This window comes from Dipodomys merriami, unplaced genomic scaffold (genome assembly GCF_024711535.1).
Source record: "Dipodomys merriami isolate MVZ:Mamm:240054 unplaced genomic scaffold, mDipMer1.0.p SCAF_45, whole genome shotgun sequence".
Classification (NCBI taxonomy): Eukaryota; Metazoa; Chordata; class Mammalia; order Rodentia; family Heteromyidae; genus Dipodomys; species Dipodomys merriami.
The window spans coordinates 12,036,912-12,053,774 of NW_027206013.1; positions in this window are offsets into that span (position 1 = coordinate 12,036,912).

The window sequence follows — 16,863 nt, forward strand, 5'->3', positions numbered from 1 at the left end:
GGAGGAGGAGGAGGAAGAGGAGGAGGAGAAGGAGGAGGAGGACAATGACGATGACGTCAACGATGATGACTTGTCTCCCCAGGAAGACTGGAAGCAGATCTATCATACGCTCGCCTTGGGATATAGAGGTACACTTGAATTCCTGTTTTCCCAGTTTGGGAGAAGAGCATTGAACATGGCAGGTTAAAGTTTTCAAGGTGCCCAGCTGAACTACTTAGGAAACTCTTAGGAGACTCTTGGAGACTGTTGATGGTTACCTTTTGTAAAGAGTGGTTTGTTTTTTATTTTTGTTTTTTTTCCGGTACTGGCGTTTGAACTCGGGGCTTCACATTACTTTGGTAGGCACCCTACCACCTAAGTGATGCACCCAGACATTTTTAATTCCAGTTTTTAACTCTAGTTACATGTAATTCTAGCTACTCAGGAGCATCAGATCTGAGGATTATGGCTACAGGGCTCAGAACTTTGAATTCAGCAGGCGACACATAATTGATGGCAAGATTTCTTTTTCCCCTGTGGGACCTGCTCCAATCACCACCACCAGATGGCAGCAAAGAGCAAAGTTTCTTCTTAAATGCTCCCGAGAGGGGAAAATTGGTTGATGGTTCTCCCTGATTTAAGTTGATTTGCCTTCACATATCTACTGCTCCTACCAACACTCCTCTACCTCAAAACTTATCCACAAGTCTTTCTCTCTTAATTTCTTCCATGGGAATGATGTGTGTGTGTGTACACGCGCGCACGCGCGTGTGTGCATGCGTGCATGTGTGTATGCAACAGTACTGGAACTTGAACTCAAGGCCTCATGCTCTCACTTGGCTTTTTCACTTAAGGTTGCACTCCACTTCCAGCTACCGATCCACTTCTAGCTTTTCTTTTCTGGTGCTGGTCCTAGGGCTTGAACTCAGGGCCTGGGTTCTGTCCCTGAGTTTCTTTTGCTCAAGGCTAGCACTCTATCACTTGAGCCACAGCTCCACGTCTGGCTTTTTTGGTAGGTTAGTGGAGATAAGAGTCTGATAGATTTTCCTGCAGGGGCTGGCTTCAAACTGGAACCCTCAGATCTCAGCCTCCTGAGTAGCTAGGATTACACGTGTGAGCCATCGGCACCTGGATTGACTTCCGGCTTTTTGATGGTTAATAGTCTCTTGGAGCCAGGTGCTGGTGGTTCATGCCTGTAATCCTAGCTACTCAGGAGGTTGAGATCTGAGGATCACGGTTCAAAGCCAGCCCAGATTGAAAAGTCTCCATGAGACCCTTATCTCCAATTAGCCACCAAAAGAAAAACAAGGTCTCTCAGACTTTCTTGCCTGGGCTGGCTTTGAACTTAGATGCTTAGATCTCAACATGCTGAGCAGCTAGGATTATAGGCATGAGTCACCAGGGCCCAGCTCAGGAATTATTTTAAAAATGCCTTGAGGGGCAAATTGAAAATGACAACAATTGCTGTGTTCAGAGGCGAAGGGTAATATGATTGGCAATGGAGATTAAACACAGAGGATTTATGAAACACATTTCAGGGGATAATATAAGTGAAAATTGATGAAGCAATGGGGAAAATATTTCAGTAGATTACTTGTCCTCTAATGCTCTGTCTCAGACTGGGTTACCCATCATCCCCTCAAACCATCATTTATTCCTGGACTGGGAATACAGCTACATTTCCAATCCTTATGGAGAAAGGAGAGAACATTGGACAATAATTAATTGTGCATGTGATATTAACTAAGATATAAGGAAACAATGGAGCTATGTTACATCCAGGGTGACTTAGTTTTTAGAGGGGGATTCAGGACAGGTCTCCCTCAGGAAAATGTTGCTCCAAGAGAGACTCAAGGATGAACAAGAATTAGCAGTACGGGGGAGTGAATACGGATCCTACCTAGAATATGGGAAACAGGGCCCTTGATGGCCAAATGATTTCCGTGGAATTTTAGATCACCCCGATTGAAAACATACAGAATAACTAAAAGCTACTGGGATTCAAGGACACTTAATTGGTTTTAACTTTGTTATAACATCATCTACACAGGTTTTGAAAAACAAAAAACCAACCAACCACTTTCAAGCGTGAATGTGGAGGCAGCATTTATTCAGTCTATATGGTGAAAGGTTGCATTGAGTGCATAGCTCTTCTCATGTTTGACCACCTCACACCTGGATCACAACGGCATTATCCCTGTCTTCAGGGATTTTGGGGAAACAGTGATTGCTTGTCCCATTTTTCCTTTCTCTCTCTCTCTCTCTCTCTCTCTCTCTCTCTCTCTCTCTCTCTCTCTCTCTCTCTCTCTCTCTCTCTCTCTCTCTCTCTTTCTCTCTGTTGGTTGTGGGGCTTGAACTCACAGGGACTTTTCTGACCAGGCTGGCTTTGAACAATGATCCTTAGATCTCAGCCTCCTGAGTAGCTAGGATTACAGGCATGAGCCACCGGCACCTGGCTTTTTCCTTTTCCTTTTTGGTGGCACTTGAACTCAGAGCCTGGGCACTGTTCCTTTTTATTTTATTTTTTTAATTCACTCAAGGCTGATGTCCTACCACCTGAGCTACGGCTCTACTTCCAGATTTTTTGGTGGGTAATCAGAGATAAGAGTCTCATGGACTTTGCTACCCAGGTTGGCTTTGAATTACAATTTTTAGATCTCAGCCTCCTGAGTAGCTAGGATGACAGGCATGAGCCACCACTGCCTGATTCTAATTGAACAGTATATTGATAATTATATCCCAGAGTGACCAGTTCCTTTGTACCCTTGTTTCATTTCATGGTGCAAGAGTGTTCTTCAGCTTCACAAGATGGGCCAAAAATCCATGCCGAGGAAAATGGAGAAAACTATGAAACGCAAGCTTGTCTTGAGCTGGGCTCCGACCTCTGGGGTCCTGGGTGGACTTGTGACCACGTGATGGAGCCTCTGTGGTCCTCTCCTCCATACCAGATATTGAAAATTATATTTATTTTATGACTGTGTTGAAAGAAAAGGCAAAGAACATTCTGGCTAGAGTCACTGTCATTCTATTTAGTTGTTTTCTTTTGCTCTCAAAACCAATTAAAGCATTTTTTTTTTTTTTTTTTTGTGGTCTCTTGGCCTCTGCCTTGCCTGGTGGAGAATTTGGCCTGGAGTGAACCTATCTATCACCATTTCCTCAACCCTTATCTGTGTCTGACACTCAGATCTCTACCCCCAGCTCATCATCATCATCATCATCATCATCATCGGCTTTGATCATTTTTTTTTTAATGCATGGGACTAACAATGCACCTTATTGCTATGGAGCTAGGCTGTGGTTTCTTTTAGTTCCAAACCTTTCTTTCCTAATTATTATTTCATCAAACCTCAAAAACAACTCTAAGCCAGAGGTCAACCCTTCATTTGGAAGCTTACGAGGTGGGTCCAAACTCTGGCCAAACCCACTGACAACAGCCACTGAACAGACCTGGCACTAATACTAGCTGTCTGTGATAAGTGGATTTCTTTTTCTTTTTTCTTTTTTGTCCTTCGAGGGGTTTGAACTCTGGGCCTGAGCGCTGTCCCTGATCTCTTCAGCTCAAGGCGAGTGCTCTACCACTTGAGCCACAGCACCACCTTCGGTCTTCTGGTGGTTAGCTGGAGATGAGTCTCACAGACTTTCCTGACCAGGCTGGCTTTGAACTGCGATCCTCAGATCTCAGCCTCCTGCATGGCTAGGATTATAGGTGTGAGCCACCGGTGCCTGGCTTTTTTATTTCTTTATTGAGATTAAGTGATTACATAAAATTCACAGTATTGTGGGATAGTGATACTTAGCTGAAGTCACAAACACATTTTAACCTTCACAAGGCGAATTGTTATTATCATGGTCTATAAAACTTATGAACTCTACAAACTTTGACACTACTGATATTTCTTCCAAACTGGGTGATATATACATTTCTTTCCTTTTGCTTAGTGTCAGCTGTTTCCTCTATCCTCTCATTCCCTCCCTCCCGTCGCTGCCCTTGAGTTGTTTAGTTCATTTTCATCAATGTCCAGTGCAACTGATGGGCCCCTTGGCTGTATTTTCCCACCATTTCCCTCTGATTCTATGCCCTCTTCCTAGCTTCCCTCAGATGTGCATTTGTATATACCATATGTGAGGCCAAGAACATAGTCATCTAAAAACAATGCGACAAATTAAGAAGAGGCCCTGTTTCTTGAATCCTGTTTACTTTGTCATATCTTGTTGTGTTTTGAACTTAACATCCGCATGTCAGGGAGACCACATACATTTATCTATCTGATCTTGGCTTATTTCACTCAACATAATTTGTTCTAGTTCCATTCATTTGTCCTTTCTAATGGCTGTGTAATATTCCATTGTACATAGGTACCACAATTTTTGGATCCATTCATCTGTAGTGTGGCATCTGGGTTGTTTCCATATCTTGGCTATTGCAAACAGTGCAGCAATGAACATGGAGGTACATGTGTCCTTGTATCCTGGTTCCTGTTGCTCAGAGTAGATACCTAGGAGTGGTATGTCTGGGTCTTAGGGGAGGTCTATATTTAGCTTCCTGAGGTACCTCCAGACTTCTTTCCAGAGTGGTTGTATTAGTTTACATTCCCACCAGCAATGCAGTAGGGCTCCATATCCCTGCCAGTATTTATCATTGACTGAATTTAGGATGTGGGCCATTCTGACTGGGGTAAGGTGGTATCTCAGGGTTGTTTTTATTTGCATTTCCTTTACAGCCAGGGATGATGAACATTTCCTCATGTGTTTCTTTGCCATTTTTATCTCTTTTTTCTGAGAAGTCTCTTTTTAGCACCCTTGCCCATTAGGGATTGGTTTCTTGAGTTCCCTATATAGTAGATGTTAGGCCTTTGACATATTGCTTGCATATTATTATTAATATTATTAACTATTCTAGTGTATAACCACTGAGCCACATCCCTAGCCTTCGGAGTTTATTTTATGTTTCTCATGTCTGTCCCCCCCCCCCTCCCCAGGACTCACTATGTAGCTCAGACTGAGACTTCTGAATGTTGGAATTACATGTGTGCACTATTACTCCTGGTTCAGCCTTTGTTTTGTTTTGTTTTTGAGATAGGGTCTCACTATGAAGCCCAGGATGGCCTTCAACTCACTAGGTAGCCCAAATGAATGTAGAATTCATAATTCTCTTTTCTCTGACTCCCAATTTCTGGGATTATAGGTATGTGCCACCATGTCTGGCCCATCTCGAGTGCCACTGTGCCCAGCTATCATGTTTCCTGAGTAATTTGGAATGATAGGTGTGCACCACCATGCCCAGCCATAGGTTGCCATAAAATCTTTTAAACTTTTATTCTCAGGCTGGCTCCAAGCCTCAGACCCTTGATCTCCAACTCCCAAGTAACTAGGATTACAGGCTTAAGCTGTTGTGCACACCCCACCTCTCTTTTTAATCAATACTTTCATCTAGTTTCTTGAATAGGCTTTGGGCTATCTACAAAACCAAGAGGTTTCAATGTCAATTCTTTTTCTTTTGTAGCTCTGTTACAAAATATGATCAGGCTGATTTCTTTTTTTATAAAAAGGACCTTAAACCAGGTGTGTGTGTGTGTGTGTATGCGCATTGCTAAGGAGCAAACTGTGGGCTTGGCAAACGCTAGGCATGAGCTCTACCAGGCCCCAACCCCCAAGCATGCTGTATTTTTAAACATCTCCCTAGGTGATTCTGTTTTATAGTCAGGATTGAGAGCTATTGATTTAAAGCACTTGTGTGTGTGTGTGTCTCGGGGCTTGAACTCAGAGCCTGAGTGCTGTCCCTGATCATTTTTTGTTCAAGGCTAGCATTCTACACTTGAACCACAGCTCCACTTCTGGCTTTTTTTCAGTAGTTTATTGGAGATAAGAATAATATAAACTTTCCTTCCCCTCAGGCTGTACCATGATCCTCAGATCTCAGCTTCCTGAGTAGCTAGGATGACAGGCATGAGACACCCGTGCCTGGCAAGGACATTCTTTAACTTGTTAAACAGCCTCATCCTGTTCAGGTCATGAGAGGAAAACAAGGCAGCAAAATTCAAGGGAGTGTCTCAAGGCTATTTTGTGATTATCTCAGGTAAGGAAGTCAGTTTACACTGCATGAAATGGAGAGCTGATAATGGTCATGGGAATGGGCATTTAGGATAAGTATAGGATTTTTCTTTCCCTTTTCCCCCCCTTCAATTGGTCCTGGGGCTTGAACTCAGGGCCTGGGCACTGTCCCCTAGCTTTTTCTTTTCTTTTCTTTTCTTTTCTTTTGTCAGTCATGAGCCTGAACTCTGGGCCCGGGTGCTGTCCCTCAGCTCTTCAGCTCAAGGTGAGTGCTCCACCACTTGAATCACAATGCCACTTCTGGCTTTTTCTGCTTATGTGGTACTGAGGAATCAAACCCAGGGCCTCGGCCTCATGCATGCAAGGCAAGCACTCTACCACTGAGCCACCTTCCCAGCCCCTGTCCCTTAGCTTTTTCACCAAGGTTGGTGCTTTATCATTGGGGCCACATCTCCTAGTTGTTTTTTTTTTTTTTTTTTTTTTGCTGGTCAATTGGAGAAAAGAGTCTCACAGGTTTTTCTGTCTAGGCTGGCTTTGAATTGTAATCCTCAGATCTCAACTTCTCAGTAGCTAGGCATAAACCACCAGTGTCTGGCTAGATTGTTGCCTTCAGATCCTGTGGCCTTATAAAGTTCTCATTATGTAAGTGGAATTCAGAGGCCAAGCGAAGAAATAGGTCTTCAAAATGTAAATAGGTGCTATGGAATGCATAAATATATACCCGGTGTTTGAAAAACCACAAGTATCTACTCCCTATTTTTGCGTTGTGTCTATAAAGAAGTGCTGGATAAACACCCCTCCCCCACCCAAGTACCTATCACATGTTGTTTTAAACTCCTACGTTTGAAATAAATAAAAATATCATCCGATGGGCTGCTCCAAATGAAATAGACAGAGACGGCAGCCCACACCATCTGTGGGCCTCCATGTCTTCTCTTGGCCCAGTTTGAGAACAAACACATACACACCGAACCACAAAGAGAACTACTGATTTAGAACACATTAAATAAAGCAACATGTAGGATGTCATGGCTGAGCATTCCAAGACAGGACTGGCATACCTCCTCCGAGTGCATGCCTGTGTGTAAGGAAGACAGGATGAGCAGCACTATGCTCTCCTAGGTGGCAGGCAAGGCTGGCTCAATTTCCAATGATTGAGGAAACACTGACTCAGTGATTTGCCTGCCTGGGCCATTTTATTCCCTGGAGATGCTTCTGATAGGCACTTGGTTGAGGCCAAGGATTTCTTCAACATCCCATAATATCCAAGACCCAGGGCATCCTCTTATGATAAAGAATTATCTGGCTTTGTAGATGGATGTGTAGTTCAGTGGTAGAGCACATGCTTTGATTATGCATGGCCTTGGGTTTGATTCCTTATCCTACAAAGAAAGGAGGGAGAGAGAAGCCTGGCACTGGTGGCTCACATGTGTAATCCTAGCTACTTAGGAGGCTGAGATCTGAGAATCACGGTTCAAAGCCAGCCTGGACTGGAAAGTTCATGAGGCTTTTATCTGCAATAAACTACTCAGAAAAATCTGGAAGTGGCTCTATGGCTCAAGTGGTAGAGCACTATTCTTGTGAACAAAGATGCTCAAGGATAGCACCCAGGCCCTGAGTTCAAGCCACAGGACCAGCAAAAAAAAAAAAAAAAGAAAAGAAAAAAAGAAAAGAAAAGCAGGAGGAAGGAAGAAAAGAAGGGGGAGGAGAAAGAGTGGAGGGGGAGAGAGAGAAGAGGTGAAAAAGAGTGAAAGTAAAAAGGCATTATCTAGAGTTGGCTGCTGGTGGCTCATACCTATAATCCTAGCTAATCAGGAGGCTGAGGTCTGAGGAATGGGATTCAAAGCGAGCCTGGGCAGGAAAGTCTGTGAGACTCTTATGTCCAATAAACTATTCAGAAAAAGCCAGAAGTGGTTCTGTGGCACAAGTGGTAGAATACTATCCTTGAGCAATAAAGCTCAGGGCCAGTACCTGGGTCCTGAGATCAAGCCCTAGGATCAAAACACACACACACACACACACACACACACACACACACACACACACACACACACACACACACACACACACACACACACACACACGACTGAGATATAGCTCTGTGGTATAGAAATGCTATCTAGCATGTAGAAGGCCCTGGAGTTTGAATCCCTAGCCCCAAACAATTTGCTTAAGGGTAGATACAACCAGCAGGGAAAGGTGTGGATAAATTGATTGGCCAAGCCGGGCGCTGGTGGCTCACGCCTGTAATCCTAGCTACTCAGGAGGCTGAGATCTGAGGATCGCGGTTCAAAGCCAGCCCGGGCAGGAGAGACCGTGAGACTCCTATCTCCAATAAACCACCAGAAAACCGAAAGTGGCGCTGTAGCTCAAGTGGTAGAGCACTTGCCTTGAGCTGAAGAGCTGAGGGACAGTGCCCAGGCCCAGAGTTCAAGCCCCACGGCCGACCAAAAAAAAAAAAAAAAATTGATTGGCCAATGCCAGACATATGCCCATCATACTTAAGAATTCAGGTCCACTATGCTGTGTAAGCAGATAGCCCTGTCCCTCTCTTGGGCACTACTGAAGACCAGTGTTTGACTGGACTCATCTTTAGCCCTACACCTCCCTATTTGTGTGTCTCCATTCATATCTAAGCTTTGTCCAGTGCAACCCCTGGGCCATTGTGGTGGTGATGATGGTGATAGCAAGGACCTCTGTTTCTGGTGCCTCCCACTGGGTGTATCCTAGCAACATGCTCAGCGAGATGCATCTTGGACTTTTAGCATAGCCATGCATTCAGTCCTTTGTGCTTTAGTTTGTTTTTCAGATATGGTGTTGCCCTTTTGCTTAGGGCCCACTTGGAATGTGATTCTCCTACCACTGCTTTCTGAATAGTTGGGGCTACAGGCATGTGCCATCTCACTCAGCAATTTGTTTTATTAGTCAGTCGTGAGGCTTGAACTCAGGGCCTGGGAGCTGTCCCTGAGCTATTTTGCTCACGGCTAGCACTCTACTACTTTGAACCACATCCCCATTTTTGATTTTTAGGTGGTCAATTGGAGATAAGAGTCTCACAGACTATTCTGCCCGGGCTGGCTTTGAACCACAATCCTCAGATCTCAGCTTCCTGAGTAGCTAGGATTACAGGTATGAGCCATCAATGCCTGGCAACTTTTATTTATTTTTTAACAAGTGGAAGGAATAGAGTCTTGAATAACAATGAAAGTACACCCTAGTGAATTTTCATTATCAAGTATTCTGCACCACACATAGTTGCACATGATCTATTTTCATACACCTGGCTGGCGATGGTTGTTCATACCAACGTCACCACAAACCTGTGAATAACAGCATGCTACAGCATCACTCAGGGATGGGAAAACCTCAGTTCCATTTGTCAGCTACCAACTCCATGGATGATTGAAACATTCACAGTGTGACACATGACTGTTTCTCAAGGGAAGGCAGAAAGAGAGAGAGAGAGAGAGACAAGAGAGAGACAGACAGAGTGAGAGAGAAACAGAGAGACAGAGAAGGCAGGCAGGAAGGAAAGAACAGGTAGGAAAATCATCCAATAGCATCCTCAGTTGCATGGTAGAAGCCTTTTTTGTATGAAAGGATTCCTGCCACAAGATGCTACATCTATCAGTCAGGAGGAGAGACAGCAAAGGTCACCTTGACAACCAGGGTAGACAACATGGAGGACAGAATCTAGGGTAACTCTCATGAGCTTGATCTCCAGGTTGTTTCTGTCCTTGTGTGATCCCTTTCTTCGAGCATGGGACTCCCTTCTAACAAGGAGATTCAGCAAAAGTTGCCACTTCTGTGATTTTATCATGTGCGGTCAGCATGCCTGCCTTGCGTACAGATGCCACTCCACAGATAGGGCCACGGGGTAAGGAAATGAAGGTAGCCTCCTCTGAAAGCCAGAAACAAGCAGTCGCTGTAAGCTTTCAAGGAAGAGGATGCTGCCAGCAGCCACATGGGCTTCATAGCAGATCCTCCTCCAGTCAGATCTTAATATGGAACCCTGGGGCCCTAGCCAACACTGTGCAGACTTACGGAGCACCCCAGCTAAGCTGTGTCTGCACTGGACATGCGGACACTGTTTTATGTTACTAAACCCTTGGTGATATTGTTAGGCAAAAATAACCAACACACAGTGACAGGCTCTGCTTAAGGCAGGTATCCAGCATTGTTGTTATGTTGTTTTCATCCAGGTTGTTGTCATTTTATGGACTACTATTATCATTGACTAAATAAACACTGGAATAGCTCAGAAGAGAAGATGACCTCCATTAAAATACCATGGAGAGAGAGAAATGGGAACTCCTGATCTCTCATTCCTTGAAGTGCTTTCGTTACACAGAGTGAGGAAACCAGTGGAGATTCTCAGCTCTATTACCTTTCTCTTGGTGCAGAAAAAAATTTTTTTTTCCTTTTCCTCTTCCTTTTTCTTTTTTTGGCAAAAGCAACTGAGCTTGGAATTGTGCTCTTGTAGATTTCCAAAGGCTACTTTTTGGACCCTGCTGATGGGTGAAGAGGAGAAAAATGTTTTGGAAGAACAAACATCCTCAAACCACACCATCCCTTAATGAGAAATTTCAAATGCTAAAAATACTCCACCAAGCATACCCACTGAAAGAGCAATGCTTTAATGATGATGGGAAAATCTTTATGCCCTGAGAAATTGATCATATTCAGGCTGCTGTCTTGCTTTTATCTTAGTGAGCACAATGTGTGTTGATCTATCACATCCATTTGTTCTCAGTTTTCGAGTGTCTTCTTAAGTAACAACAAACTGTGGGAGTTCACAAATACATAGCTGGTCTCCTATTTCCTGCCTACAGTCCCCATTTGATGCTTGTACATTTCCCCCTCTTAAATCTCTAACATTTATTTGAGTTTGTAGGTGGCCTGCCTTTATATGCCAAAAAAAAAAGTACCTAGGAGGTCTGGGTGTTGGGGATTCACTCCTGTAATCCCAGCTACTCAGGAGGCTGAGATGTGAGAATTGTGATTTGAAGCCAGCCTAGGCAGGAAAGTTTATGAGACTCTTATCTCCAATAAACCACTCAGAAAACCAGAAGTGGTGCTGTGGCTCAAGGGGTAGAGTGCTCGCCTTCAGCTGAAGAGCTGAGGGGCCGCACCCAGGCCTAGAGTTCAAGCCCCACAACTGACAAAAAAAAAAAAATTGCTATTGCAATGCAGATACTTCTTATTTAGGAACAAGCCAAATCATTCCATCTTTCCTTCTTTCTCTTCTTCTTTCCCTTTCTTTCTTTCTCTCTCTCTCTCTCTCTCTCTCTCTCTCTCTGAGTCACAGCGCCACTTCCAGTTTTCTGGTGGTTAATTGGAGAGAAGGGTCTCATGGACTTTCCTGCCAGAGCTGGCTTTAAACCACAATTCTCAGATCTCAGCCTCCTGAGTAGCTAGGACTATAGGCCTAAGCCACTGGTGCCTGGCTCATTTCATTTTTATTTTTGGGTCTTTTTTGATGACTGTAGTTAAATTTAAAAAAAAAATTTTTTTTTGGGTCCGGTTGTGGGGCCTGAACTCTGGGCCTGGGTGCTGTCCCTCAGCTCTTCAGCTCAAGGCTAGCACTCTACCACTTGAGCCACAGCGCCACTTCCGGCTTTTTTCTTTTTGCTTATGTGGTGCTGAGGAATTGAACCCAGGGCCTCATGCATGCAAGGCAAGCGCTCTACCACTGAACCACCTTCCCAGCCCCTGTAGTTAAATTTTATAGGTTCTTTTTCCCCCTTTTTGGCTGGTACTGGAGCTTGACATCAGATCCTGGGCACACTTCTTTAGCTTTGTTGCTCAAGGCTGGCATCTATCACTTGAACCACACCTCCACTTTTTATTTGGTGGTTAATTGGAGAGACAAGAGTCTCACAAACCTTATTGCCCACAGTTGTTTTGAACCTTGATCCTCAGATTTCAGCCACCAGAGTAGCTAGGATTACAGCTGTGAGCCACTGGCACCAGGCACCTTGTTCCATTTATTTATAGGAGCTAGAGGGTTGAACAGAATCATTTCTCCTTAATCTGAACTCAGTGGATAGTGCTTGTGCAATGGAAAGCTATTGACTTTTTTATATGTTCATTATACTGCGCTATCTCTTGGGACTCTGGTTCATTTTAATGTACTTTTAGTTCAGTCTCTTGGAGATTTTAGGTTTATAGACCCATTCTTTATAAACAATGACAACATTTATCTCTTTTTTTCCAAGGAGTGATATTTGTTCCTCTTTTGTATTTCATTTTTTGTTGTAGTTTGTGGGGCTTGAACTCAGATCCTAGGCACTGTCCCTGAATTCTTTTGCTCAAGGCTAGCTCTCTAGCCATTTCAGGCTTAATTGGAGATAAGAGTCTCATGGACTTTGCTTCTCAGGCTGGCTTTGAACCACCATCTTCATATCTTAGCCTCCTAACTAGCTAGGATTACAGGCATGAGCCACCAGCACTCCACTCTGGGGTATTTTTTAAGGCCAGAAAAGAGAAATCTAATACATAGTGATTGAAGGAAGAGATTGAAAGAAAGGAAAACAATTTCTTGGACAGAGTGCTTAACAAACCAGTTGCATTGGAAAGATCAGATTATTTTCTAAGCTTTCTCTTTTAGGAGGGGTACAATAAAGGGGTCATTGCCTTTTGGGGTGAAAGCTCATCTATATTATATTTGTAGAAACAGCCCTTTTTATGAACTAGACCTGAACCTTGCCTTTCTGTCAACACCATGTATTGTTAGGTAAATAAAATATACTCAACACTGTCAGGACCTAAAGAAGAGAAAAATGGAGCTGCCCCTGCAGTTACTGGATTCTGCCACTAGATAGCGCTTCAGCTTCGGGGAGGCAAATGCAGACCAAGCAGCAGGTGGAAGAAATTCTGAAGGCTTGAGCTTAATGGTTATTGGAAGAGAAGTATAGGTGCTCACTAGGCAGTGTTGGGATGAATGTAGTCTGGAGAAACAGCCTGTTTTCATATGTTTTTACTACTAAACAAGAAAATTAAAATAGACAAGAGAGGGAGGAAAAAGAAAAAAACAACAAAAATAAGCTGTAACATGGGCTGGGAAGTTGGCTCAGTGGTAGAGCACTTGCCTTGCATGCCTGAGGCCCTGGGTTCAATTCCTCAGCACCACATAAGAAAAAAGAGAAAAGCCAGAAGTGGTGCTGTGGCTCAAGTGGTAGAGCACTAGCCTTGAGCTGAAGAGCTGAGGGACAGTGCCCAAGCCCAGAGTTCAGGCCCCACAACCGGACCCAAAAAAAAAAAAAAAAAAAAGCTGCAACAAAATCAACACAATGGCATATCATTTGGTACCCACTGGCTATTACATGTTTAGAAATATGGAAATTAATAAGTGTTGATGGAGATGGTGGGAAACTGGTAGGATTAAGGATTGGACTTGAACATACATGTGTCATATTCTTATACGGGAGTGTCACATGAAGATAAGTTGTCAAAAGGAAAAGATTCCCAGGCAATATACATGATATACACAAAAGGCTTTCTTCCCTCCTTTTCTCCTCTTCTCTTTTATTTCTAAAGGTAAAGAACAGGTTTTAAACTCAAACAGAAATTAAATTCTAGACACGGTTCTACTTCTCTTTAGCCTTCCAAAAAATTGACTTTGTAGGCTTTGTTTATTGAATTCATCTGTGGGCTAACTTCTGATTCTACACACATCATTTAACCTCTTTTGAGTCTAAACGTATGCCTAGTTATTTGAGATTTAAGAATCAAGAGGTGTGAAGGTGCTTTGTAAAATCTAAAGGCAGCAACACAAAGACTAGGAGAAAATATTCCAAAATAATGCGTGCAATAAGAACTGATATGCAGAATGTATAAAGAATACTAACAGGAGCTGTGTGTTGGTGGATCATGCCTGTAATCCTAGCTACTCAGGAGGCTGAGATCTGAGGATCACAGTTCAAAGCCATCCCAGGCAGGAAAGTCCGTGAGACTCTTCTCTCCAATTAACCATCAGAAAAACTGGAAGTGGTGCTGTGGCCAAGTGGTAGAGCGCTTGCCTTGAACTGAAGAGCTGAGGAACAGCACCCAGGCCCAGAGTTCAAGCTCCATGACTGACAAAAAAAAAAAAAGGAATATTTACAATTTGACAACAAACAGTAAATGTCTCACTTGGTGCCAGTGTCAGGTCTCATGCCTATAATCCTAGTTACTCAGGAGGCTGAGAGCTGAGGATCATGGTTGAAGACCAGCCTGGGCAGACTTTTTTTTTTTTTTTTTTTTGTCGATAGTGAGGCCTGAACTCTGAGCCTGGACACTGTCCCTCAGCTCTTCAGCTCAAGGCTAGTATTCTACAACTTGAGCCACAGCACCACTTCTGGCCTTTTCTGCTTATATGGTGCAGAGGAATCAAACTCAGGGCCTCAGGCATGCAAGGCAAGCACACTACAACTGAGCCACCTTCCCAGCCCCCTGGGCAGACTTTTATCTTCAATAAACAACCAAAAGGCTTGCACCAAGGTAGGCCCTGAGCTCAAGATCTAGTACGAAAGCTTGTGTGCACGCATGTGCGCGTGCACACACACAGAGCTATGAGCTATAAAATATATTGCCTGTCAGCCCAACAACTTTAGGAGAGTTTGATAATCTTCAGTGCATTTTTAATACAAGAAACTCGGGCACCTGATTTACATCAACTGTTCTATCAGAGTAAGAAACTAATAAAAACAAAAGTAAGAAAAATATATCATAAAAAAACTACAGCAGTCCAATTCTCCTTTCTCTGGATATTCAACATCATAATTCCTGATGCTGACTTAGAAAACCCTGCTTTAGAGAGATTAGATGAATGGCAGTCTCTCAAAATTGATGAAAAGCATATCCTTATTATAGACTTGTCTTGCACCTTGGCTGAACTCCAAGAAGACAAAGGTCTTGTCCTGGGAATAGGATTAGATGTGTGCTCCCTGTCTTTCACTTGGGTTTATCTTAGGTCTGCAGGTAATAATACATTTTAAATCGAGTTGATTCTACCCTTCTTGTCAAACTAACATTTATTTTTTTTTTAAATCCCTCACCTATCCCCACCCACCCTCTCATTTCTTGAACTGGGAGTTACATACATATTACTCCAAGCAACAACCCTCCAGATTGTTCACAGTGCCTGGCTTTGATGAACCCCCAATACATGTATTTTCTGAACTATGGATGACTGATAAAAGCCACTGAGGAGTGGCTGTGCTCTCAGCATTCAGGAGCAGAGAGCAGGAGGATCAAGAGTTTGAGGTTAAATCAGGCATGGGTGTCTCATGCCTATAATCCTCCCAACTCAGGAGTCTGAATCTGAGGTTCTAAGCCAGCTGGGGTAGACAGATCCAAGACACTCTTATCTCCAATTAGCCACCAGGTGTGGCTGAAGTGGTAGGGTGCCACCCTGAGCAGGAAAGCCAAAAGAGAGCAAGAAGGGCCTAAATTCAAGCCTCAGTACTGACACAAGAATACATGTGTGCACGCGTGCGCACATACACAAACACACACACACACACACACACACACACACACACACACACACACACACACACACACACACACACACAAAGAGTTTGAGGCTGGCCTGAAGAGATGGAGAGAGAGATAGACAGAGGCAGAGATATAGACAGACAGAGACAGACAGAGAGAACAAAAATATGGGGATTAAAATAACTTGATTAAACTTAGAAGACCTCATCAAATGTCTTTCATTCATTCACTCACCCACTCAACTATCATTTATTGAGTGCCTGCTATTCGCTGCACTATTTTAGGTACGAAAGGGACAGCAGGAGACACACCATGCAAAAGTCCCCTAATCAAGTCTGGGGCAGTAGCTCAGTGATATAGCATTCACCTAGCAAGCTTAAGGCCCCAAGTTCAAACCCCAGTACCACAAAATAAACTAATAGCAGAAGATGACAACTATAATGTGCTATCTAATTTTACCACCATTCAGTTCATCTTTAAAAGCAACATTTTTTCCCTCATCTACATGTATGGGAAAGGTTTCTGTTTTCTTCCTTCTGCTCAGCATTTCAAATTAGAGAGAAGCCATAATTAAGTGATAAAAGAAAATGGTCTTGGAGCTACAATTCTGGTCTCCAGGATATGTGAAGGTGTGTGACTTGAACTTCTTGAAGGTTAAAGTTCTCTGAAGGTCATGTAAGGGGGCGGACCATAGTGCCTTCTTTGGAGCTTGTCTCTATGGATGAGACTTTCCTCTCACCTTGCCAATCTCAAGCCCTGGTTTAACCTCCTAAATGTTTAGATGCATGTCTCATTTTTATGCATTTTTTTTCCTGGACTAGAACAGCCTTTACAACAAAAGCAGAGGCTAAGAGATGCTCTAACGCCTTCTGACACGCATTTTATGTAGCAGAAAGAATCTGGGAATCAGTCCAGGAGTTTCAGATCTATCCTGACCGCCCCCCCCCCCATAATGGCAAGATCTTTTAGTAGTCACCCCATTTCTCTAAATATCAGACTCCTACCCATATAATGTGGAATGTTTTCCTTCCTCCCAGGGCTATGGTAAGGATTAAAGGAGCCAAGATATTTGATAAAAAAGGGGAGAGGGCTTCATAAACAGTACTTACTATTATTGTTGTTATTATTTTTTGTGGGTCGTGGGGCCTGAACTCTGGGTCTGGGCACTGTCCCTCAGCTCTTCAGCTCAAGGCTAGTGCTCTACCACTTGAGCCACAGCGCCACTTCCGGCTTTTTGGTGGTTAATTGGAGATAAGAGACTCACTTTCTTGTCGGGGGCTGGCTTTGAACTGTGGGATCCTCTGATCCCAGCCTCCTGGGTCGACAGGATTACAAGTATGAGACACTGGCGCC